The following is a 26,678-nucleotide window of genomic DNA, read 5'->3' on the forward strand; positions in this document are numbered from 1 at the left end:
GCCTCAGTGTTGAAACTAAAGCTGTGGTGAAGAGATTTGGGAGAGGATTATTTTATTTCTGGCAGGATTTGCATTTTTTTATTTTATTTTTTATTTTATTTTTTATTTTATTTTTTATTTTATTTTTTATTTTATTTTTTATTTTATTTTTTATTTTATTTTTTATTTTATTTTTTATTTTATTTTTTATTTTATTTTTTATTTTATTTTTTATTTTATTTTTTATTTTATTTTTTATTTTATTTTGTTACCTTTTAATCCATTTTATTTTATTTTTTATTTTATTTTGTTACCTTTTAATCCATTTTATTTTATTTTTTATTTTTATTTTTATTTTATTTTGTTACCTTTTAATCCATTTTATTTTATTTTATTTTATTTTATTTTATTTTATTTTATTTTATTTTATTTTATTTTATTGTTCTAGAGATTAAAATTTAAGACTGCTCATTTGCTTTTCTTATCATTCTTCCTCCAGAAAAATGAGATGCATCAGGTTTGGCAACCTGGCCACCAAAATCTTAATTTTTCACCCTTGTAAATTTTACAAAGCTAGACCATGGTGGCTGGCCTCTCTAATGAAAAGATGTCGATATATTTTCCTCTCATGGCAAATACCTTTCTTTCATTTTCTCATTTTTGGGGGTGACATGCAAGCCAAAGATTTTTATTCATATATCAACATCATTATAATGCAAAGAATGAGGTGAAAATATTTCTATTAGAAAAAGAAGACATCGGTCGTCTGTTAATTTTTATTGCTACATGTAAGCAAATGCTAATAAAATATAAACCCATGCAGTTGTTCTTTTGGGATGAGGCATTAGGTGCTTAGCGTGAGTCTGATGTGTAGACTTGCCCAATGCTCTTCAGAACTCTGCTGAGATAACAGAAAGAACATTGCCGCTCCAGTCCTATCAGCTTCCTGAAGTCTTCAAGCAGTTCCTCATGAACGAGCTTACAGCTTGAGCTCATCTGATAACTCGCACGTGCTGACATTGGCTGTACAAATACTTTGCTAGAAATACAGCTTCATTTGGCTAAAGGGAAAATGATGCCCGTTTTCACTGTAAAATGCGAGTTTGCATATTATACTTCAACAGCTGGCTTTGTATTCCCTCATTCTATTAAAAAGCTAGAGAGGTGCTGAGCCAGGCTTACAGACTAAGCTGTATATTTTCTCCAGAAGCGGGGGCACAAGAGCAAAAAGTGGGCTTCCAAAAAAAAAAAACAGGAAGAAAAAGGAAAGGAAAGTAGGCATGTATTTTGTGTGTTTGGGTTTTGGTTTTTTGTTTCTGTCTGTCTTAGACAGGGAATTACCTAGTGCCATCTAATTGCTAGCTTTGATATGATACCTCAAACTTCTATACTTTATCACAAAATGACTGGAAATAAAAATTGCAGTACTATTCTTGATAAGATGCTAATTTCATTTGTAAGTTGACTACCTTACATGATGTAATGGATGACATTTAACTGAACACTAGAGATTTTTACTTGAAACTCCCTGGCTTTCTTAGGCCTCCTGGAAGTAAAACATACTATAGATTGAAGATAATATATAAACATTCAATAATATGTATTGTTTCCTTGATTATTGATGAGAAGTGTGAACTATGAGAAGAATTTTGCAAATTTCCAGGTTAACAAATGCTAGAGAAGAAAAATTCTTAGTAATAGATTCCCTTCCACCCTTCTGGTAACACTAATTCTTTACAATTCCCTAATCTGTACCACAATGCTCCACAGTGTCACGTATTACACACATGATTTGTACAAACCCTGGTATTTTTCCAGTCCTAGATTATCTCAGTAACTCTGAAATAACATAGTTCCCTTCTTAAATAGAAAAGAGTGGTTTTATCCAAAGCATGAGAGTAAAATATTTTCAAGCTAACTCTCACTAGTGCATGTTATTAGACCTAATCATGAATAAACCCCAAAAGAGATAAAATAGAGAGCTAAAGTGGTCAGAGAGGTACGGGGATATGCCAATTTGCACTGCTCACCTGGAAGACTATTGAAGCCATGTCTGTGGTAGTGAATGCATCCCTTTGATTCTCCCGTGGGATAGCAGATGACAGCACTGCAGATAACGGACAAAAATTGACAAAAAAGCATCTGCAGGGAGAAGGTAACTGCAGCCCGCCAAACCCTTTCTGAAACAACCGGATGATTTCCAACCTGTTGCAGTCTTAAGCAAGATGTCAGAAGGACAAAACAACATTTTATGTCTATCTAAGAAGGACAAGGAGCCCTGGTAAACTTGTTTTGATGGTTGGAGAAAGGCTGATTGTCAGTGGCTGAAAGAAAGGTCTTCCTAAACAATTAGCTTACCAATCGCTGTATTTCTGCTGAGCCGTAATATGACATAAACTGCAGAATGAATACACTTTATAACAGTCTTGAAGCCCACTACAAAAGAAATTTCACTGTTAATAAACACTCCTTCATAAAAAGCTCCTTAAAGTCCCCATTTCTTCTTTCGAAGCAGGCGAGAAGCTTGTTTGTCAATGGTGGAAGCTGAACTATCATTACTTGCATTCTTTTCAGAAGACTGGTGACATTTTATAAGCATAGCAATCAACTGGACCAGTGATATTTGATGCAAAGATAATTAAATTTATATGGATGTTTTTAATGGTCACTTTCAGCCCACATTGTTGATCTGGAGCATACACAATTATGGTTATATAATATAGGTTATTAAGCCTGGAGAAGAGAAGGCCCTGGGGAGACCTTATTGCAGCCATTCAGTACTTAAAGGGGGCTTATAAAAAAATGGGGACAAACTTTTTAGCAGGGCCTGTTGTAATAGGACAAGGGGTGATGGTTTTAAACTAAAAGAGGGTAGATTTAGACTAGATATAAGGAAGACATTTTTTATGATAAGGGTGGTGAAACATTGGAGCGGGTTGCCCGGAGAGGTGGTATCTTCCCCATCCCTGGAAACATTCAAGGTCAGGTTGGACGGGGCTCTGAGCAACCTGATCTAGTTGAAGATGTCCCTGCTCACTGCAGGGGGGTTGGACTGGATGACTTTCAAAGGTCCCTTCCAACCCGAACTATTTTGTGATTCTGTGATTCTATAATGTTGATAGCTAGATTTGATTAAAGCATGGTTAGCAGAAACAGCTGGGTGTTAGTCAAGAGCAGTAATGATGAAGCCAAGCTGCATGGAAGCACAAAACTGAACCTGTAGGATTGTTCATAATGCCACTGTTTTCATGAAGGGAACAGGCCTTAATGAAAAACAGGGGCCTTTGCCTGCTAATTTAAGAAAGCCTGGACTTCAACATATAGGTTTACCTCTGTAAGGACAAATGGAGTTATATCATCAAGAGAAGCTTTGTTGTTTCATTTATTGGAAGGAGGGGAAGGATGTGTTATAGAGTAAAACAGTTAAACTTACACTTTGGTTACACCCAGTTAGCACTGGAAATATGTAGAGGACTCACTGATGCTGACTGACTCTTACTGTGACTGACGAAGAGATATGCAATTTTACTGCATTCAGTTTTTCCTTACCCTCTTTATGGGCAGAAGTTTTGATCCCATAAAGTAAAACCAGGTGTTAGTTTCCTAGCAGCTGATCAAGATCAAATGTGTACTTAACCTGTTTAACCTCTTGCTGTTGAGCTGCCAAGACAGATTTCTTAGAGACTTGGCTTGGTCAGAGCCAAATGGAGGTCAGCATTGTAATGTCTATGCACAAGAAAATATAAGCACATACCACCGTAAGCTGCAGGGCGTAATGCATTTATCTCTATGCATCCTAGGAGTATGATCTGTAAGCAACACAAATGAACTTTCATTAGTAAGCTTGTGATATGCCTTAATAATCTCCCTGGAATTAATTATGTCTCATATATTAGTAGTCAGGCATCGTTCTCACCAATAGGGCTGTTTGCATTTAAAAAAGAAACAACTTTGCACAATGGAAAAAGAAACAAAAAAGGTTTTGTTTTTCAGGTTTGTCATATTAGATATATGTAAATATTTTTAAATGCAGTTGACCATTGACATGACTGTCTGAAATTCAAGAACAATTTTCAAAACATAGCTTAGCTCAAGGTTCGTTTATGAATATCTGCATTAATGTAACATCAGAAAACTATTTTGGGATAGTCTACAAGTGACCTGAAGGAGAAGGTCTCATTATTGTCTACCAAAAGCTTAATAATTTTCCAACTATGAAGTTTAAGAAGAATTTAATTAATTTTTTTTTATTATTCTAAGATTATACCCACTCTGAGCAAAACTTCAGTTAAGTTAATGCCTGTATTTATGCCTTTTTGAAGAAAACCCCTAATGAGCTCCCTAAACAGCAGAAAGAGGGCCTGCGGTCATATATATATACTCGGCTATGCCAGCTCTATGGTAATTTCACTCCAAAATGCAGGCTCCAGAGCCTGTTCCCAGAGCAGGTTCCTAGGATCCTCGGTGAATTATAAGCCTGACATAAGACATCTACTGATGCTGCATAAGATGTGCCTAACGTTCCTGCAGTCAGATTTTGCTTGATTTTGCTGTGTATACCTAAATTCCATTTGGGCAGGAAAGCCTGTGGCAGGGAACAAAGTGACTCTTTCTTCCTCCCTGAATGGAGACGAGGGTTTTTTTTCCCCTCGGTTGAGAACTGTGGCTCATTTGTTTGAAAGACGTTGAAAGCAATTGGTTTCTTATCGTGCTTCTCAAATGTGAGAGTAAGCTGTGATGAGGTGAAATATAAAATATATACAACTTTAAGTAAATTTTTTCTGGTGCTTTGTTAATTATTAATAGCATACATCTGGAAAATAGGGATCTGCCTGCCAGTGGCCAAAGAGCTTTAGAAGACAGTACTCATCTTTGTCTGCGCAGAAAGGGTACCCTGTAGCTGCTGATGGAAATGAGCCACGAGACAAGTGATTACCAAATATAAGGGAGGGATTGTTGGCTCAGGTTGGGTTGTGGCTTAGGAGTGCCGTGTACCTGTTACAAGCTGGTCACAGTTAACAGTTTAATAACCTGACGCTACCTGTTCTAGGACTAGCAGGGCAATACAGCCCTCACTTGCTTTTTAAGTTTTATTCTTATTAGGAAATCAGCCGCAAGATAGATTAGTTTTATTAATAGAGGAACGTAATTCTTTGCCAAAAGGCTAGCTTCAGCAAAAAAAAAAGATATTATGAATTTAAACTAGCTTCAGCAGAAGACAAAAGCATGGTAATATGATGATACATCCCAAGTATGAACACAATAAAATATTCTGTGCAGGTGAGGTTTTAATATAAGTAGTAAAGAAATAAACTTGAAAGTGTTGTCTTGGTACATCTGCAAGTGTTAAAACATAGTACTAGATAGAAGTTTATGTTCATTTCGTTTTATCTAAGGCTTGCTATGGCCAGAGAAGGTCACTGTGATTAAGAAGAAATGGGATGATGGAAACGATGTAAAATGTAATTGTTGTCATTTACAACCCTGCTCAGCCCTAGTTCAGATTCACTTATAGTTCAATGCCCACAGTGGTGGCTTTGGTGTAGAGAGACAAGCTTAAACCTGCTCATTTCAGGGCTGAATACGGGGAGACAAAAAACGCCTCCAGTGCTTTCCAGTACCAGAGCTACTCTAGAGCTCACACCAGTGCAACTCAGTGATGGGAAAAGAAGCGGGTTCATCATAAATGAAGCCACAGTTGATTCAAGTATTTGAGCTATAGTATAAACAAGGCAATCTTTTAAAGACGGCACAGCTATTAAACAGTAATGAAGAACTGAAAAGCAACTCTGCATAATCACCATTCAGCTAAATGATGATTTCACAGATGGAAGAACAGATGAAATTCAGCCAAACGATTTTAGGGGCAAATGAATAGGCAATAATGTACTTAGGAAGCATTAGCCTCTCTTCATTCTCAGAGACAGTGACCCATTGTTCACAATTAATAAACCCTGAGGCACAAAGGGGACAGAGATAGTGGCTGCCTAAGATCTGTTCAAATCCACACAATAAAACAAGCATAGAAAACCATACGTTACACTGCATCTTAACATAAAAGAGAGCCTCAAATTACTTTCATATATTCAGATTACAATGCAAGCCCTGCTAAATTATGACGAGTTACAACTCTCCTCCTGGATGTGATGAAAGTCACTTTTGCTATAAGTTAAAGGATCATTGGTTAGGTAGCGGTTTAGCTTTCCTTTGCTCACGGGCCTTTCCAGGGCTGGCACAAAGAAGCGTGCAGAGGAATCACCAGCCCTTAAATGCCAGCTTGTCCTTGAGACTTGAAAACTCAGAAATAATGCACTATTATCTGGTAATAGTAAAGCTAGTTAAAAATTGAGGAATGCGCTGTGCGGTAGGCAAGCACCTGAGCCAGTAAAACCCCAAACTGATGGCTTCAAGAGAGGAGAGACTTTTTTCATTTTGATAACTACCATATCAGCAACTTTGGAAAAGGAAAGATGTCTGACTGTAAATTGGTAATACCACTGTGAAGAAAAGCCAATGCTAATAAGTCCCGTAGTTCATTTTCATAAATGAGCTTAGAGACAATTGTCACAACTTTTTTTTTCTCTGGGAAGACCAAAAGAAATTGTCTTTTTTTTTTTTTTTTTTTTTTGTCATCTAGCAGTGTAATTATTACTTTTGTCTTGGAAAAATAGGTAATTGCCTGTTCTTTCTTTTAGGGATATTTTACCCTCCAGTATGTGTCAAAAGCTGGTTTTCACACTAAGGCTATCAGGTTAGTGGTCTAAAGCATGCAGTACAAGAAAAGGACAAATACATCTTTGCAGTAGCTGTACTGTGGGGAAAAAATTGCTTTTCTAAGTGACTACCATTTGAAATATTTTACATTTCTGTGTTAAATTTGGTGCTGCAGGACATAATCAATGTAACGTTAGAACTTCTATGATATTCTAACACATCTAGCCTTGAAAAGCAGGATTTCTTCCTCTGCAGTTCTCCGCCAGTTGTCTCTGTCCTATTTCTACGGAAGTTCTGACCTGTAAAATTACATCTGCAATGGAGATAAAGAATAGGGAATTTATGCTTATTTATTTGTTAAATACCAGAACTGCAGGTCATCTAATTAAACCGTCAGCCAGTGTGTTTAAAAAGCAGTCCCAGGGAAGTACTTTGTGACACAATATAACCGATGTATGTTAAGTCATTTGCACAGGATACAGTAAATAAAAAATAAAAAAAATCTAAGTGAGCTCAGAAGAATAGCCAAAGTCATGGACGATAACTGCTGGACTGAAGATTAACAACTTGCGCAACTGGGCACTGGTGGACCATTGGTGATTGCCGTTTTCTGGTTAGGGACTGAATCTAGGAGGCTACAGCCAGAGGGAGTACTGCGCTATACTTGGCCTTTTATTACATTCTTCCCCTTGATGTTTTCTACTTGTCAGTGTCAGGTGGTATACTGCATGATGTTTGCTTCTTGGGTTTTTAATCCCATTTTAGGACAGGTTGTCCCTAGTTTGGGGGCATGTCGTCTTGGTGGTGACTTTCTGCAGTCGTTCCATTCACGACACAGTATGTGATGTCTGTTTTCTGCAAGGGATTGGTCCCATCCTCCTCTCCTTAGAGGCCAGGAAGAGGCCAAGCTCTGCATTTACATCGCACTGTAAGTTTGAAAAACATGCACTAGAAAAATTTGGTCCCACCATCCTAGATACCGAAGAAGTACCCTCGGGGCACAAGCAGAGAGCCAGAAATTAGTGGTCTGCAAATACTAGCCCTTAAATAACACGTGACATCCAGTAACTTTCCAGACATGAAAAATCTCTACAGGTAAGCAAAGCAGCTTATAGGATGAGATGGTGACAAGGCGATTTGGGAAGATGACTCCTGAATTGCCAATATAGGAGCAAAGAAGCAACAAAATGAATATGTCATTGCAGCCATTGAATCTGACTTGCCTCTAGCAAAGCTAAAACGTAGAAATACTCTCTGAGTTACTAAGACCTGAAATGTGATATAAAGTTGCAGAAGGCTTATGCAAATGTTCTACCTTATGTGTAAGTATGGTAAGTGGCAAGCCTGTGACTAGGAAAGCTTCAGCATGTCTATTGTAGTGTTTTAGATGGATCATGGTGGAGCCGTTGCTTGAACTCCAGAAGGTTTCCAGAAGTCATGTAGGACTGAAAAAATTTTGCTGGAAAAGGGAGGAAAGTTTTGGGGAAAACTTGTGCAATAACGACCTAACAAAACTAAACACTACGTTTATATTTCACATGCACAAAACAGATTTCTGAAATAGGTACCCTTTTTTGCATTGTCACAGTGACAAATGCAGTGGGTCATTATGTGGGTACCAAAGACAGAGAAATACTGAATGCCAAGATACTTGATGTATATTACGCTGGTTTTGAGTGATTTTTTGTCTTTAAAAAAATGGAAGAGCAATGTTGGTGTTTGGGGGGGGAAGTACCAATATTTTTGGCTTATAGACAAAAAGGGGTGATTTTTGTAGGACTTAGAAATAGTATGTAAGTAGCATCAGTAAGGACATGCAACTAAAGAAGAAAATTTTCTTTTCAGAGATAAAGCCTGTGCAATGAACATGGCACGTTAGGCATATTGTGGTCTAGTTAGCACAGCACTGTATTGAAGATTAACCAAATATGTCAGTATATATTCAAACCTTATTAAAAATTCTGGTGCTGTGCTGTAATGAATGATCAGTACCCAAATAGCAGACATTTTGTAAATAAAGCTTTCTGTTCCTGTTTTGGTAACACTAGCATACCTCATGTTTTCTTTATTAACTTCTCCAATCAGAGCATGTCAGAACAAACTAAAACTTGAAATTATTGTGTTCATTATGATTTTTTTTAATTGAAGGTTTTTGCAACTTTATATTTCCAGTATGCTTTGCGAGAATATTCCAATTACAAATAACGATTTCACCACAAACTAAATATCAGAAAAAATTATGCTTTCTCTCTCCCAAATGCCAGGAAAAACTAGTGGGTTTTTTCTGTATTCTGCCATCTCTAGAAGTAATAGAAGAACCATATGGTTTGGCTTTTCTGTTACTTAAAAAAAGCAAAAAAATGCTGCTGCTGCAGTGAGGTGAAAAAATTGTATGCTTTAATGTTCAACAAAATGTCATGAAAAATGTCTCGTAATGCTGTAAAAGAGGTTAAACTGAAAGATTAAGATACATTGCCCTCCCATTCCATGGAGCTTTGAAGCTTAAATGTGACTTTTTGTGTAGGCAAATTCTGGGAAAGGTTAAAAATAGAGTTTTGTGCATATAACTAATACAAAAGCCAAACAAATTGACTATATTTTAAAGATCAAGGTAGAGCAGAAGAGGGCAAACATTTTAGACTTCATGTGACAAAAGAGAAATTTTTGTCAAAGTTCAGTTGCCAAATTTTAACTCTTGAAAATGACATACCTGCAGCAATGCACACTGAAAAGGTGCTAACCCTGACAGCCCTAAGAGCTCTACAGGGGAAAAAAAACCCCGTTTCTAGCTTTTATGCCATTAAGCAAAACTAAAACTAAATCCTTCAGTAAAAACTTTGTTGCATATGAATAACAACTTCTTTACGTGGCTCAGAGGGTGACAAGAAATCTATAAGGAAATCTATTAGGCAAGGAAGGAGAGGCGGGGGTGTGGCTCTGTACATTAGGGAGTGTTTTGATTGTATAGAGCTAGATTCCAGTGATGATAAAGTCGAGTGTTTATGGGTAAGGTTGAAGGGGAAGGCAAATAAGGGAGATCTTGTGCTGGGAGTATGCTACAGACCACCTGGCCAGGATGAGGAGACAGATGAAGTATTCTATAAGCGGCTGGCTGAAGTCTTGCAATCGCCAGCCCTTGTTCTGGTTGGGGACTTCAACCTGCCAGGTATCTGCTGGAAATATAACACAGCAGAGAGCAGGCAGGCTAGGAGGTTCCTCGAGTGCATGGAAGATAACTTCCTGACACAACTGGTAGGGGAGCCTACCAGGGGAAGTGCCTTGCTAGACCTACTGTTCACAGAGAAGGACTAGTAAGAGATGCAGTGGTCGGAGGTTGTCTTGGGTTTAGTGATCACGAAATGCTCAAGTTTTCAATTCGTAGCAATGTAAGGAGGGGGGTTAGCAAAACCTCCACCTTGGACTTCAGAGGGCGGACTTTGGCTTGTTCAGGACACTGGTTGAGAGAGTCCCTTGGAAGACAGTCCTGAAGGGCAAAGGGGTCCAGGAAGGCTGGACGCTCTTCAAGAAGGAAATCTTAAAGGCCCAGGAGCAGGCTGTCCCCCAGTGTCGCAAGTCTAAAGGGCGGGGAAAATGGCCAGTCTGGATGAATAAGAAACTTCTCATGGGATTTAGGAATAAAAGGAGGGTTTACCACCTCTGGAAGAAGGGACAGGCAACTCAGGAGGAGTACAGAGACCTCGATAGGTTATACAGAGAGAAAATTAGGAAGGCAAAAGCCCAGCTGGAGCTCAACTTGGCCACTAACATTAAGGACAACAAAAAAAGTTTTTATAAATACACCAACAAAAAGAGAGCCAGGGAGAATCTCCATCCCTTACTGGATGCTGGGGGGAAAGTTGCAACCAATGACGAGGAGAAGGCTGAGATACTTAATGCCTTCTTTGCCTCCATCTTCAATAGTCAGACCAGCTATCCACAGGGTGCACAGCCTCCTGAGCTGGAAGATAAGGATGGAGAGCAGAACAACCCACCCATAATCCAGGAGGAAGTAGTCAATGATCTGCTTCTGCACCTAGACGTACGTAAGTCTATGGGGCTGGATGGGATTCACCCAAGAGTACTCAGGGAGCTGGCGGGAGAGCTCACCAAGCCTCTCTCCATCATTTATCAACAATCCTGGTCAACAGGGCAGGTACCAGATGACTGGAGGGTGGCTAATGTGATGCCCATCTACAAAAAGGGTCGGAAGGAGGATCCGGGGAACTACAGGCCTGTCAGCCTGACCTTGGTACCAGGAAAGATCATGGAGAGGATCATCTTGAGTGAGCTCTCACAGCAAGTGCAGGGCAGCCAAGGGATCAGGGCCAGCCGGCATGGGTTTAGGAAGGGGAGGTCCTGCTTAACCAACCTGATCTCTTTCTATGACCACATGACCCGCCTTCTGGATACGGGGAAGGTGGTGGACGTTGTCTATCTGGACTTTGGTAAGGCCTTTGACGCCATCCCCCACAGCATTCTCCTGGAGAAGCTGGCAAATCATGGCATAGACAAGTGTACTCTTCACTGGGTTAAAAACTCGCTGGATGGCCATGCCCAGAGAGTTGTGATTAATGGGGTGAAATCCTCTTGGTGGCTGGTCACCAGTGGTGTCCCTCAGGGCTCAGTTTTGGGGCCGGTTTTGTTTAATATCTTTATCAATGATCTGGATGAGGGGATTGAGTGCACCTTCAGTAAGTTTGCAGATAACACCAAACTAGATGGGAGTCTTGGTCTGCTTGAGGGTAGGAAGGCTCTACAGAGGGACCTGGACAGGCTGGATCGATGGGCCAAGGCCAACTGTATGAGGTTTAATAAGGCCAAGTGCCGGGTCCTGCATTTCCGTCACAACAATCCCAAGCAACGCTACAGGCTTGGGGAAGAGTGGCTGGAAAGCTGCCCAGCAGAAAAGGACCTGGAGGTGCTGGTGGACGGCCAGCTTAACATGAGCCAGCAGTGTGTCCAGGTGGCCAAGAGGGCCAACAGCATTCTGGCTTGTATCAGGAATAGCGTGGCCAGCAGGAGTAGGGAAGTGATCGTGCCTCTGTACTCGGCACTGGTGAGGCCTCACCTCGAGTACTGTGTTCAGTTCTGGGCCCCTCTGTACAAGAGGGACACTGAAGTGCTGGAGCATGTCCAGAGGAGAGCTACCAGGCTGGTGAGGGGTCTGGAGACCAAGTCATATGAGGAGAGGCTGAGGGAGCTGGGCATGTTTAGCTTGGAGAAGACGAGGCTGAGGGGAGACCTCATTGCCCTCTACAGCTACCTGAAAGGAGGGTGTAGAGAGGTGGGTGTTGGCCTCTTCTCTCAGGTGAATAATGACAGGACCAGAGGAAAAGGTCTGAAGTTGTGGCAGGGGAGGTGTAGGTTAGATATTAGGAAGAATTACTTTACTGAAAGAGTGGTCAGGCACTGGAACAGCCTGCCCAGGGAGGTGGTTGAGTCACCATCCCTAGAGGTGTTTAAGAAATGTCTAGATTGGGCACTTCAGGGCATGCTCTAGTGGCAGAGATTGTAGGTTGTTTGGTTGGACTCGATGATCTTAAGGGTCCTTTCCAACCATGAAGATTCTGTGTGATTCTGTGATTCTGTGAAAATGAAAGAGGGCTGACTACTGATGGGAGTAGGAAGCTGTCTGTCTTTGGGAATATTAATGTCTAGAATCATTGGAATGGAAGAGATAAGGGAATTTAAATTGTGGATCCTCCTGTGTAAGCAGTAGTGCAGGCTTCTGAGAAGAGGTGACTGCCAGGATGCAGAGGCAAAGGAGCTCAGAGAGCTCGCCACAGCACTTGCCGTCATGCTTTGAGCATAATAGGAGCACCTTTGTGCAGTGCCAGCATCCTAAGTTTAACTGCCGTCTTCTGTGTTACCCGTTGGCCGCTTGGGCAGAACCCCAGTGCTATGGCATGGACCCAAGTCTGTCCCAGCCCGTCCCCTCTGTCTTCGATAGCAATGTGGCCTGGCTAGAAACCTGATCAGAAAAAAGGAAAAAGTAAGCAGTTGGGCTGCCTGTGGAATCACGGAATCACGGAATCACGGAATCTTCAGAGTTGGAAGGGACCTCTAGAGATCATCTAGTCCAACTCCCCTGCCAAAGCAGGATTGCCTAAAGCACATCCCTCAGGGCTGCATCCAGGCGGGTCTTGAAAATCTCCAGAGAAGGGGACTCCACAACCTCCCTGGGCAGCCTGTTCCAGGGCTCTGTCACCCTCACTGTAAAGAAGTTTTTCCGTGTATTTGAACGGAACTTTCTATGTTCTAGCTTGTGCCCATTGCCCCTTGTCCTGTCGCTGGGAACCATTGGAAAGAGCCTGGCTCTGTCCTCCTTAAACCCACCCTTTAGATACTTGTAAACATTAATCAGGTCCCCCCTCAACCTTCTCTTCTCCAGGCTAAAGAGTCCCAGCTCTTTCAGCCTTTCCTCATAAGGGAGGTGCTCCAGTCCCATAATCATCTTGGTTGCCCTTCGCTGGACTCGCTCCAGTAGTTCCCTGTCCCCCTTGCCAGAATATGCCAATTATTGTCATTTAATGCTTGGCATGAAAGCTGTAGGCCGGGGCAAAAGAGAGAATCAGACAAGTTTCAAGATGATACATTAAGATTTCCACTAAAAACTGCAGATCTATGTTCTGCACAGACATATAGCCATTTATTCCATTTTGAATATCAAATTCATTGTTTTAGAAAATCATACGTGATTGTAGGGAGCTTGATGGAAAAAGAAGTCATGGTCAGGTGTCAGACCACAAAACAATGCACATTCCACCATTATTCTCCAGTTTATTCAAGTGTAATCAATCCTATTGCAAAGTTTAGTGAGCAAGAGGACAGAATAGCGCTGCCGGAAAGCAGGCTTGATCCTGGCTTAGTAACAGAAAAGTTAATCAATTGAAGAAACTGAAAAACTAGCTGAACAGGTTTCCCAGGGCACATTGTAATCCGAGAAAAGTGAGAATGAATAGAAGGGCTGTCCTGGCAGCTGAAAGGACAAAAGAACTGGAAATGCAAACCTTCAGTGTTTTATCACACCCAGAGACTGTGTAGTATGCAGTAAGATATTTAATCCATAAACTATAATATTAGTAGACAAAGTCCATAGATTAATATGACATGCCAGGCAGTGGGGAGAAGCCTGGCAAAAGGCATCAGTGGTGTTTTCCTAGCGGGGTATCTGAGGTTACAAGAAGGGAGCCCCACCTGCAAACAGTGGCACAAGGAGTGAGAAAATGGTGGTCATTGATGGCACAAGGTGTCAGAGCCCCTGTTCTAGCGGTCTGGAAGAGTGAAGAAGAGTTTATATACCATGCAGGGCCAGCACTGAGCCTGCTGTCATCCTCAGGTGAAGGAGTTGAAGCCTACAGAAAAGGTGGCAGGGCTGCTGGATGAAGGCCACTAAGTCAATTCTGCCATATAGTGTTTGGAAATTCAGTAAAAATTGAAAAGGTGCTACCAATAGGGGGAAAACTGCTTATTTCGTTTCATGCTGTCTATTGGAAACATGTGGCTCCACATTCAACCTTCATACAAAATGTTGAATATATAATCCTGATAGATTTATTGAAAAACCTCTTCTATTGAATGAGTTCAAAAGCAAACATGGGATGTTTCCTGTCAAGAACAGGGAACTTGTTGCTCAAAAGCAGGTTATTTTCCATGAACCTTGGAGACCACAAATGGACAGGTAGGGAAAGTTTGAAAAGGAGGTTATAAATCGCAGCATGAGCTTCTAACATGATATTCGAATTTGTGGAGTCCCAATAAACTTTTATGGGAATCTTTTGCCTTTTTCCCTTTATTTTAAAGAAAATGTGTCAATCCTCCTTCAATGGCAATCACCCATTTAATTTCTGCACGACACTTCAGCAGTTAACTTGTTCAGAATACTGTTTTGCTTAACAAGTGTCTACATCATGTGGGTGAGGTCTATTTGGATAAGGGATACCTAGAATAGATGTTATAATAAACACCACAGTTGTACACAAAACTTTACCTTGGTTAGTGTAAACAGGCAAGGTAACTCATGCTGCAGGTTGGGATTAAACAGAAAACTCAAATAAGGAAAAAATGCTTGATAATAGCCAACTATTTGATACCAGAAAAGCAACTGGTATCGGCCTTTTAAGAAAATGCAGAATTTGGAACTATACACGAACATATACACTTACATACTTTGATTGACTAAGCATCACTTGCTTTTGACAAGGTGTGAAGTGTAATGGATTGACAGAACGAATAGTTCTTTCAGAAGCAGCAGCTTCATGATTTAAACCGTGTTTGTAGCTTAAAATAAGAGTTTGCTGTTAGTGCTTAACTAAAGATACGAAGGCGGCAGCAAGTGGAAGAGTAGCCTGGCAGTAACCTTCATGTAGCCTTGGACTATGGAAAGCATTAAAGTGTCAGGCAATAGGCCATGCAATGAAACCGCACAGGAATATAAAGTAAGTTCTTCCTCTCGATACTTTTCTTTAAAGACTGAAACAGTGATCCACATAAGAAGTTTTGAATTGACCTAATGGGTTCCTATTAACTCTCTAAACAGGACACAAAACAGTTTCTTGGTCTATTTGAAAAGGAATCATTGGATGTTCATTATTTCTCTTGGGAAACATGTAGCTCACTTAGAGGATTTGATTTTTTACAGCACCTTGATGTTGCTGAGTTGCATAGAGATTTTTCTTCACAGTCATCAAAGACCATTAATGAAGCACTTTTTTCTGAAGTGTTGCATGAAAGGAATATCATATAAAAATTTTTTTTTTTTTTTTTGGAAAGTACTTTGCATAAATTTGCATGCTGTTATTAAGAGAAAAGTCTGCAATCATTTCTAAAGAAACAGTAAAGTTTAAAAAGCTAAATCTTACTAAATAACCTATTGTTTTTCCAAGCCGAGTAAGAAATCAGATGATGAAGCTGGACACTTGACAGGAAATTTTTTTCGAGCCATTTTTGTGCTGCGTTAACAAAGGAGTGAATGTGGGTTATTGCTAGCGCAAGGCAGTTGTCAGTGTGCAAGAAGGCAAATCAATGAAATCAAAAAGGTGCAGGGCAGGCAAAGATAGAAATTAGTAGAAGAAATATAAAATAGGTAATCCTTACTGATAAGAAAAAAAAAACCTAACCAGAAAGTGTTAGAAATGTCAGAGGGATTTAACTAATTAAGTTCTGCAAAGATCAGTCGTGGGACCTTTAGTAAATAGGTATATTGAATAAATTTGGCAAAACGACTAGAAGCATGGTGATGAAATGCACTAAGACAAAGCTTGGAGGCATGTTTAATAGAAAAGAGAAGAGGAATATTTTGCACAAAATTGATATAGCAACAATGGAATAAAATTCACAGTAAAAAAGGCAAGACCTTGTACTTGCATGATAGGCAATATTGTAAACTGGAGTCTCAGTCTATTATGGCATAAAAGAAGAAAAGCATGGCTGTAGCAAGGGTTACTATAGGCAATTCTAGAATCTGCCAAAGGTGCTCCTTGTAGAGAATGAAGCAATAATGGCACTGTATATTGCAGTTAGGAGACTTCTTCAACCTCATTAAGAGAAACTTATGCACTGTTTCTTCAAAAGGTTGCTCATTTACACAAGGATAGGGATGACCAGCATAATACCTGGGAGTTTTATTTCATATACTAATGAAACCTTGCAGAAATAATAGGATTATGTGTCTCTAATGCACAGGTACATTTAAAAATATACCACAGGAGAAAACAGAGATGAGAAGAGAGAATAGGAACTTTTTCTGTCCTGTGCCTATTATAGAAAAACCTGAATTTGATACCTGGGTGGTTTTTTTTTATGATGAACATGCTGTAGAACATATTTTTTCCCATGGTTTACAAGAAGCAGGCTGAAAATAATGGGAACACAGAAAACATATTAGTAATGATAGATCATTTAGTAAGGTGAGCGCCACTCCGATCAGTACTTTGGTACTGCTTATTCCTTATTTAATTGCAAAACAAAGAAAAAAAACCCTAACCCATGGTCAGTATTAAAATTGTGTTGTTTTTAACACGGGAAATTTAGAGGGCTTTTACCCTTTATCAAAGTCATGCCTGTGCTCCATTTTGAGGGCAGAGGGGACAGATCTAGCTGACTGAAGCACTCAGCCCCTTACAATAGTCAACTTTGCCTTGTTTAGTTACAAATGCTGGAGCTGCACTTTCAAAAGCCATAGCCATGGACATAGTATTCAATAGCAATGAAGCAAAATTCCGATAGGTTTAAATTTGGTTTCAATTAGGATGTGATTAGGGCTGAAGTATACAGAAAAAGTTGAAGGAGGGTCCCATTTTTCAGGCAGCTGTTTGTTCTTCAGCATCCACGCTGCATACGTCAAACAATATGAGGTTTAAGTTGATTGATTGAAGTGTTCATTTGATAAAATACAATAGAAAATGAAATTACAGGCATCAGAAGGCATTTAAGCACCTCTAACCATTAGGTGATAACTAACACAAGCCTATAAGATAAAAATAGGAGAACCATGAACAGAACAAGGGTAATTGGTATTTGTCGAGAGGAAAAAATAACCAGAATCGAATAGCCAGAGCAGACAGGTATTGAGGTGTGCCATAACAGCTAGGATGGAAGTATGAAATAATAAAGCAATTGCTTTTAAGGAGGATTGTTCTTTGGTAGATGCTTGCAGCTGCCTATTTAAATATTGAGTTTTCTGCTGAATTGCCACCTCTCTACTGAGGACTGCCAAACTGGGAATGAAGCAAAGTCGATTTAGGAAAAAGGAAGATAAGTTCCTGGAGGGAAAGTGATGATTAGAAAGGTTAAAATACTCCTCAAACAAATCTGTTATACTGACGTAGCCCTGTGATATAAGGTTCAATTGTTCTGATTACCATGTTCTTGCAGACCCCTATGGTGGAAGGAGCTATGTGAATGCAGCAGCTTAATGAACAGGGAAAGGAAGGAGATAAATATCAGGGCGAGCACTGCTGGTGTGCTGAGAAACTAATTACAACTTGGGGGGGCTGTAATCCAGAATGGTAAAACTCTAAACTAGAGAATGCTGGATAGTCGTAAAAGATGTGCTTCATACCGGAATATATAGGAAAGGAACCCAAACCACTGAGTTTGGGAAGGGGGTATGGCTGTACCTATCTGAGACGTGAAAACTGGGAATCGCCTTTGTCAGAAATGGAAGCACACAATGTTAAAGAGACAGCTGAAGAGACAAAAGAGGAAGTTACTTGAAATACAGCCCATTAAAAGTTAAAGATTTCATGGTTAGTTAAATTACTCTAAATTACTGAAAGATTAAGAACCGTGTTTAAGCTGAGTATTTGTCTTTTGCACAAATACATTAACTATAGCCAATTAAATTTGCCTAATCAAGCTTAACAATGCTACATGCTGTTTCTCATTAGAAAGTCACTATTTTTAAAAAAATTGACTACATGAAATGTAATGGTAAAGAGATGCTGTATGGATCTCCAAGGGTGCAGCCATCTGACTCTCTGGCTTAAGAGTAAGTTGATGTCACTGCCTAGCATTTGTCCCAGGCAAAAGAAATTTTTGCCCTTGTTATTTTCTTTCGGCAGCTGAAAAGCATAAGGAAAAGAACGGCTGCATTTCATAAAACTATGAAAGTGATAAAAGTATCTTGGGTAATACTACAGCACTTCTGCTCAAGTTCGGCAGAACCAGGGCTGCGACTCCAGCCTTCTCATGGCAGGTAATACTTAAGTCTCAGAACAAAATTCAGCTTGAAACATGAGGGCCGGACTAATACTGCAAAATCTAGTGGGAAATCCAGAGAAGGACTAACCAGACTTAGGATTTCTGAGATGAAATGAGCATGACTTAAGATGATACAGAAGTTACAGCTCTTTTTAAAGGCATAGGAATGATTATGGTCTTTATTTCAAAGTGCCCCACTGCAAACATTTATGGATTAAGGCTGCAGGATGCTTGCTAATGGCCTCAGGCGTGACTCTGCTTCCGAAGTTCATGCTGAGTTGAAGAAAGATCTATGCTTATTGCTGAAATGCAGCTTGACAGAAAGGCAGGTAGCTTCTCAGATATTCTTTCGGACTTTTACCGTAAATATATAATACAAACTGATGAAGTCTGGAAAACCGATGTTACTTACTGCCTCCACATTAGGAATGCATCCGTGTGCATGCTTCCCAACCCCACTGTATGAAATTACTACAAGGATCGACTCCAAAGCTCCTGTGAAACAGGCTGTTGAAGGGCAGGGACAGATCTCTCAGGAGCAGCCCATCTCTCTTTGTTTGTGTTCTGCCTATTCAGAGTGGGGAGGAGGCAGAGGGACGTCTTTGGATTTTGCCACAGCAGAGGCTGCCTGGAGACTTCCTGGCGTAAGTGTTCAAATTTGTGACCAGGCTTTTCAATTTGGTGTTAAAGACGAGGAGGTGTTTTAGGGACCTGGCAAGGTGAGCTGCCCTTCCAGGGATCCCTTTATGGTTCATGGCCACAGGGGATGATGGAGAGAGAGAGACAGGCTGAGGGCCCAAAGCAGACCTTTTTGGCAAGTGTATGAGTAGCACTTACCTGGGGAAGGTGATCCCAGTAGGAAACTGGATTTTAGGAAGAGGACAGTTAGTCTCCATAATTTGATGTAGGAAGGGTACGTAAGAAGGATTTTCATAGCTATGTATATGAACAGAAAGCAAATTTACAGACAGTGACAATAGCATAAATTAGCACCTCAGCTCCCTAAAATCGCAAATAGCAGTCAGTCCTGACTTGGGTTTTTCTTTCCTTGAGGATCAGGTGCCTGTTTCAGTTAAAGAAAAAACCCAAACTGCAGAAAACAGACTCTAAACGCAACACTGTCCTTCATCTTCACCCACCACAGCACAGTCTAAGATGCCGAAGGTATGTCTTAGGTTGGACGCTACAGATGAAATAAATATGTGGCCCAGAAGGCTAATAGCTGGAAAATCCTTCCTTGCTGTCTCACTACTTCAAGCTTCTGTTGTGCTGGCAGAAGTTACTAGAGACGATACACCAACCCTAGCAAAACCACTCTTGGACTAGGAGGGCTTACTAGCACAGAGCTGAAAGGAGGTATGTTACCAGAAATAGCTTCTGACACTATACGGTGGAGTCACAAACCACTCATCCATGAATATGGTGCAGTTCGTAAGAATATATCCCTCCCCAACACATCTGCTCCTCTGCTCCCACATTTTGGAAGAAAATACTGCCTGCAGCTATGCTAACAGCCCTCACTAACCCTTTCTATCCTACTCATTCAGTGGGAATCCCAAGCTTTTAATGAAGAACCAGCTGAACAAAGTGATCAGGGATCGCACAACTGTCCAGAATAATCTGAAAGGTGGAATGTGAATCCTAAAATGCAGCCTTCCTGAATGGATTTTGAGCACTGGGCTACATCAGATTAGGTGCACAAGTATGGTCTTGATACCTAAGAAAAGAAGAACCATAAGTGGTTTTAGCCACGCAAGCTAAACACAGCAAGCACGTTCAGTGTGAGCAACAATGGGCAGTCCTTTAGGTGACAGCTAAACGAACTGCAAAATTTAATATTTAATATTTTAACAGTTAATATTTTAATAATATTCTAAAAATTAATAAAAGAGCAGGATATGTTTCTTCTGACGGAATAATAGTGCTTACTTTTTGAGATTTTGCCCAAGTGATGAGTAAGTAGTTGAGCTGGAGATCAGAATAATTCATGAACTTTTATTTCAAAATGATTCTTGTCCCTTTCTGGAGAAACAGACGAATCTTTGTGAGCCTCTGATTTGTTTTGAGTTGCCAGTCCTTGAGGGTTTGCATTTTGTAGTGTTGGGAAAACAGAGAATGCTTACTGCCTGTCAGTTTCATTTTAGTCTGTTTTATACATTTACACAGGCTTACAGTGAAAACCCTTACATTTTATACTAGCAAAGAGAAAGGATTAGATTCTTGATTACACAGATTAGAAAATATTGTCCTTCTGTTATTGTGAGTAAAATCATCACCTGAGGCTCACCCTTGGGTCCGATAAGTAAATGAATCATTTTCTGACCTTTTCCCTGCTTGCTGGCCCGATGGACACTGGCATTTTTCCATGGGTATTTTTCTGCAATATAAAATTTACACAAAACTTTTGACTGTGCCTGAGTTTCAGTGATGTCACTGGGCTTCTCTGGCAGCACTCTGCGATAAATCTAAGGATGACCATCCTTTCGCCTGTGGACGTGAAGTCCCCTCCTCAACCCATTCAGGTCGTCAGACCTCAGCGACCCTACACCCCTTTTGGACAATGATTCTGGTGAAGCCCGTCAGAAGTCTTGCTTGTAAAATCCCTAAGTTAATTCTCTAGAGCCACTGTGTCAAAAAAGACCCTGTTGACAGCAGTTGTGAATCAGTGGTAAGCTCACGTGAAACTTGGAAGTAAAGCAAAGTCTGCTAATGTGGCAAAAAGTCAAATGAGCCAAGAGTTGTTTATTGGCAATTAAAAGCTTAAAAGCTTAAACTAGGCCTATAATCTGTACTTTTCGAAGAAAGCACTGCAAGTCATACAAAATGAAGCACTTGTTAAACAAATTGGGGAAAACTCGGAAGGCTATGGTTTTGCACTGTAGTCACAGATGCTTGGCCACTTGTACCTTTGGCCTAGGCAGCCTTTCACGATATTTCATAGCCTCTCTGGGCTTTCATAAAACTCACTTTGGCAATAGAAATCAATCTGCTTGTTGGACGTGTTTGAAAGGAAGCTCCATCTGCTTTCACTTTATGTCCATGTTGTTGAATAAATAGGTAACTTTTTGTTAAATAAAGAAGCTTTAAATCCATTTTGTTATAGAAACCAAGCCAACTATACTGGATTTGGAAAAGCCTGAACAGCCTTCATATAAGGAAGCCAAGGGCAATATCAAGTTCACTTGTGCTAGTAGTACAGACAGCACCAACTGCCAGAAATATCCTGTGGTAAAATATATTCATATAGAGGAAGAGCAGAAGAAACTAACACAGAATTTTCTATTGATCCTGATCACCTTCAAAAGTATGGAAATATGAACCGCCTTCATACTGTGTTCATCCGATAAAATAAAAATGCTTATAATAGACATCTTGGTAGCTTTCATTTAAAAACCTGTAACTACTAAATGTACCAATAAAAATGTTAAAGCACCGTTAGCAAGCAAATTAAATACATGTAAAGAATTGAAAAAGAGGCTTCGGTCTGTCAATTATAACATATAAATAACTCTAGACCAAGCGAGCAGGCACAGAATTGAAACTAAGAAAGAGTTGACAACAACTCTGTTTATGCTTTTACAGGACTACAAGCAGGCTTGGCTCGACTTAAATTTTTAATGAAAATCTCCTTAAAATCAATTTCTGTTTATGCTTGCTGATGTCTACTCCTAGTTATAATTTTTGTTACCTTCAGTCTCTCCCTCCCTACAGTCTCCTCAATCTGCAGCATTTGCCAGTGAGGTCAAGAAAAAAGGAGGCAGAGTAACTTGGAGAAAAGCAACCAGCTTATCATCTCACAGTTCTTTGTTCAAATGTTTTAACTGTCTTAATAGTGGAGTTTTAAGAAATACCATAAATAAAAAGGAAAAATATTGAATCTTCATGCAAAACCATGCATGTGGGAAAGGCCGTGTTCTGTATATGCCCTTTAATGATGAATTGTTTTAAAAATGAGCTATATTACTATCATTGTTTTTTATAGTGGTGGTGAAACTAAAGGTCACTTGTTGTTCTAGGTATTTTTCTCTTTAACAATGCTGTGATAATCTGGCCCAGTCTGAATAAAAACAAAATATGACTATTTTCATCCATGTTAGAATAAACAATAAGGAGAACAAAGGAGCTAGTAACCTTTGTAGAATACAAACGAATCAAAGGATATCTTGGATCAAAATAGTTTCTATGACCTTCACTATTAATTTATACTTTCTTTGGAAAAAAGCTGGAGTAATGAAAGGAAACAAATTGAAAGTACAGACAAGCACAATATAGAGGTATGTGGAAATGCACTTTTGAACTTTTGACTTCTCTGATGCCTTTTGTTTGCTAATCCATGTGTCAGAACAGCGTCCAGGATTTCTGAGCAGAGTCCTGGAATTTAGGCACACCTGACTGACTTTTGGTCACTGTGCCCACATGCTTTGCATGCATGACAAGCCTGTATCTCAGTTGTTTTATTTAGCAGTCCATTTCACCGTGTGCAATGGTCTTTGGAGGAGTAGTTAGCTAATTTGGTGTTGGCTGCCTTACACATTCCTGCCAGTCCTTGTATAATGGTCCACAGTGCGTTGCAGCATACCTGCACTGATTGATTTAGGCACCTCTATACCCCCACTGTATTTGAATCATTTTGATAACACGTGCCTGATTTTAATGGTAGGGGGCTGCTAATAATATCCATTGTGTGCACGCAAGTAGTGGATGGATAACCTCCGTAACCAAGACCGTGACACCCATCTGTCCACTGGGGCTCCCTGTGATGTGCACACCAAAGTACTTTTCTGTGGAGAAATTGAAGAGTAGTCACTCAAACAAGTCATTCACCTCTAGCATGTGAGCAGGAGATTCTCTTTTTAAGGTCACTTTTAAAATTCTCCTTTTCTTTTACTCCTAACATTCAAAAGATTGCAACAGGACCTTTAGTAATGCTTTTTATAATCAGCCAGTACTATAAAACGCTAGAGATCCGTAAATGTTAGCCTAAGCTGGAAAACAACAAGTAACAGCACACAGGGATGCTTGCTCTCCTCTACAGTGGTTGTTCTGCATATGCAGTTGTTCTACCGACAGTACCCGCAGTGCTTCAGTCCCAGAAGCCAGAAGTGAAGCCAGCTATGTGCTGCAGTGCAGTACAACTAATAGCAGCCTTGCCGTGGCTTGTTTGATACCGTCAGGAGCCTGCGTATAGTCAAGAGTCCCTTCCCATCTGCTACCTCCCGTATGATGTACGCAGCACCTGTACCAAAACCTTTAAGCCATATAGCTTTATTTGTAATACTGATTCATTTATAGCTCATCCTGAACTGCATGAAAGCTCTTCTCCTTTCTTCTCCTGACACAATACAAGAGACTGTCATTAAAAATGGCACCAACAGTGAAAACCGTGGAAGATTTTAAAAGCAAATAACATGACACTTACCCACTGCCTGATGTGTTTTTCCCCCAACACGTGCAGCAGCTGAGGAGACTCTCCCACCAGCTAGACACAGTCTTTCCCTGACTGGCCCATTACCTTCCTAAAAGGAATCTTTCACATCCAGAACTCCTTCATATTATGTTGTCTCCTTTTTTTGGTCCCTGCATTTACAAATTAAGGGAAGAAATGGAGAGACAGATGTAATAACTTGACACTGCTTCTTTTCATCTGTCTGAGCAGAGTCTCCTAACCTCAAAAGCTTTTGTGCAGCACTGCAAATCTAGAGCATATTTGTGAAACCGGTTTGAGAGACACTGTCTAGGTAACCTCTGCAACAAGCCAGTTCACCCTGACTTATTTATGTTTCATTGCATTGTTATTCTGAAACAAAACACTAGGAGGTATTTCTGGGCATCACCTGACAGCATATTGCATTCCCCCAGCTCCACATATTTACCCTGTCTTTAATACACTGTGACTGCACGTGTAGTGGCACATCAGATAGCTTGCCTGAGGCTGAGCAAGCCTTAGACTAACATTTCGTTACTCAAATTTTATTCTATAATTGACACACAATTAAGAAAAGACAGATAAGTAAATATTCAGGATCTTTGCTTTTTGTTGGAGCGAGAGAAACAATTCAGAATTTACTGGTGAGATTCATTCTTGGGTTTGATACTTAGCAGTTTTCATTTATGGAGCTAGCTAATCTATTAGTTCCTCAGTCCTGTGGAGAGATTTAATAAGAATACTTTTATGAGCCTCTTTTGGTGACAGCTATAATCTCTTAGTTTAATTTTCCAACTACAGATATTTCTGCTGCTGGAGCCCCAGTGATCGGCTATCTGATCTTCAGTATCAGCATCATTTGAAATAACATCCTATGGGCTTCTTTTTCTTGAGTTGTAAACAACAGAGAGAGAAATAGAGCTAATCAGTTATGTGAGCCATGACTCAGCCCTGTTGCCCAAATTAGAAATGTGTTAGTTCCATTAAATAAACAACCAGTTTGGCCAGTTTTCCGGAGCCCTCCCCAGAGTTGAAAGCATGTGTAAAAAAAGAGTGAGGAGATAAAGCATACTTTGCTTTCTAAGGCTATATGCATAACTTCAGGCTGTATGAAAAGACACTTCAAGCATTGAAATGGCAGAAGATGTTCCCATCCTTTCTTCCAAACTGTAAATAATCTGATAACCAGAACTTCGCCAGGGAAAGTATGAAAGCTCCTCCCATGCCCCGTTACAAGAAATATTTTTGCGTTAGAAAGGAAGTTTTAAATTGGCATGTCACATTAGAGTAATTTTATCCTAGAATTTCTACTGCATTCTTTTTTTCTCTGTCTTTTTTTTTTTTTTTTTTAATTCTGTATCATTACATCCCTGGCAGTAGCACATCTTTATCACCATTGGGGAAGGATTTATGTGATCTCACTGTGCTGACAGATTTGACAGACCTAGTGCACTCTAATTATTTCTAGGGTCTTCTTTCTTTCCCACATGCAAAAGATTTGCACTAAATAACTCAATTTTTATTCAAATAGTTTCCAAAAAAGTTTATGTTCCTGTGTAATCTCAAAAATCACTAAATTAACCTCATTTCTCCATTAGATTTTCCCTATATTTTGCTCCTGACTTTTAAAATTTCTTTTCTCTTAAAGGTAAAATTTAATACAGATTTTCCACTCCAGAACAATTTAAAATTGCATAGTTCTAAACAATGGTCGCTTCAAGTTTTGTGATGGCAGAACTAAACAGGTTTGACTAAGTTTCGCAAGATGGGAGAGGAAGAAGTGCCTTATACCTTGTTATAATTGCTTGTAAATCAGGAACCTGATACGCAAATTCAGCTGCTACTTTAACTTGTACTTTTCATAAATACACGAACATATTCATTCGAATTAAATGAAGAGTTCTTTCCTTCATCTTCTATCATGCTTTTCAGACACTTTTATCATAATCTGTTGCTTAGACACTGGAAAAAAGAATACTTTGTCCCAGTTAGGAAAATTTAATAGATTCTGCTAAGTATTTCTTTGCCGTTTCTGCATCTGCTAAGAAGTCAAATTCTTTGCTACTTGATCTCAAAAAGCAGTATCACTGCCTTTTTCACAGGCTCTGAAGTTAGTTACATGGCTCAGCAATCCACAGAAGGAAATGGAGGCCACTAATTTTCTATTGCACTTTTGAGTCACTTGAGGGCATCACGTAAGTTTTTTATCCCATTGTAAAACAAGGTGTTGAACCTTCATTCCTGCATGTTTTGGTTTGAAGGACAGATGCCAATTGGAGCCACTGGAATCAATTTAAGAATGCAGCAGAAAGGACATCTTAAAAAGCTGAAAGGAAAATCCCATTTCTGGTGCTCTGTCTCTCCTTTAATTGCAATCACCAGCCAAGATCCTGATCAATGCACATAAATTGTCACAAGACTACAAGGACTGAATTTTTGAATCTGCAGTTCGGGGATTACATGGGCTTTACGAAGAATTAACGCTTATGGTTATTAACTTTTTTTCTGAACTTTTCCATTTGCATTCCACCTTGAGGCCACCCAATGCATTCATCTTACTGAAAAATTGAAACATTATACTGATAAAATTAGACAACTTGTGTGTCTATTCAGAATCTTGTGTTGCTTTTCTAACTCCTTCCCAAAGAACCTTTAGATGAAATCACTGCCCATGTCTATTGGTTTCACGGTTATGTCAGCTTTCCTTTCCTTTTCCACAAGCAAATGCTTGCCATTTGCTAACCTGGACTTGAAAGTATAGTTATCTTATTCCGCTTCCTTTTCACTTCCCTTTAACTTTTGGCTCAATTTCAGAGTAAAAACTGTTTACCCAGCTTTACTCAAGTGGATGGATGTC

At 39.8% G+C, this 26,678-nt stretch overlaps 1 long non-coding RNA gene across 1 annotated transcript; it reads right to left on the reverse strand.

The window, feature by feature from the left end:
• Positions 1 to 2,046: 2,046 nt before the first annotated feature.
• Positions 2,047 to 24,053, reverse strand: LOC134508180 (uncharacterized). The gene is made up of 3 exons (XR_010069004.1): positions 23,816 to 24,053; positions 3,734 to 3,788; positions 2,047 to 2,086 (listed from the first exon to the last, which is right to left on the reverse strand). It is a non-coding gene; the product is annotated as an uncharacterized LOC134508180 (long non-coding RNA).
• Positions 24,054 to 26,678: the final 2,625 nt, after the last annotated feature.

The sequence above is a fragment of the Chroicocephalus ridibundus genome, chromosome 1 (genome assembly GCF_963924245.1).
Source record: "Chroicocephalus ridibundus chromosome 1, bChrRid1.1, whole genome shotgun sequence".
Classification (NCBI taxonomy): Eukaryota; Metazoa; Chordata; class Aves; order Charadriiformes; family Laridae; genus Chroicocephalus; species Chroicocephalus ridibundus.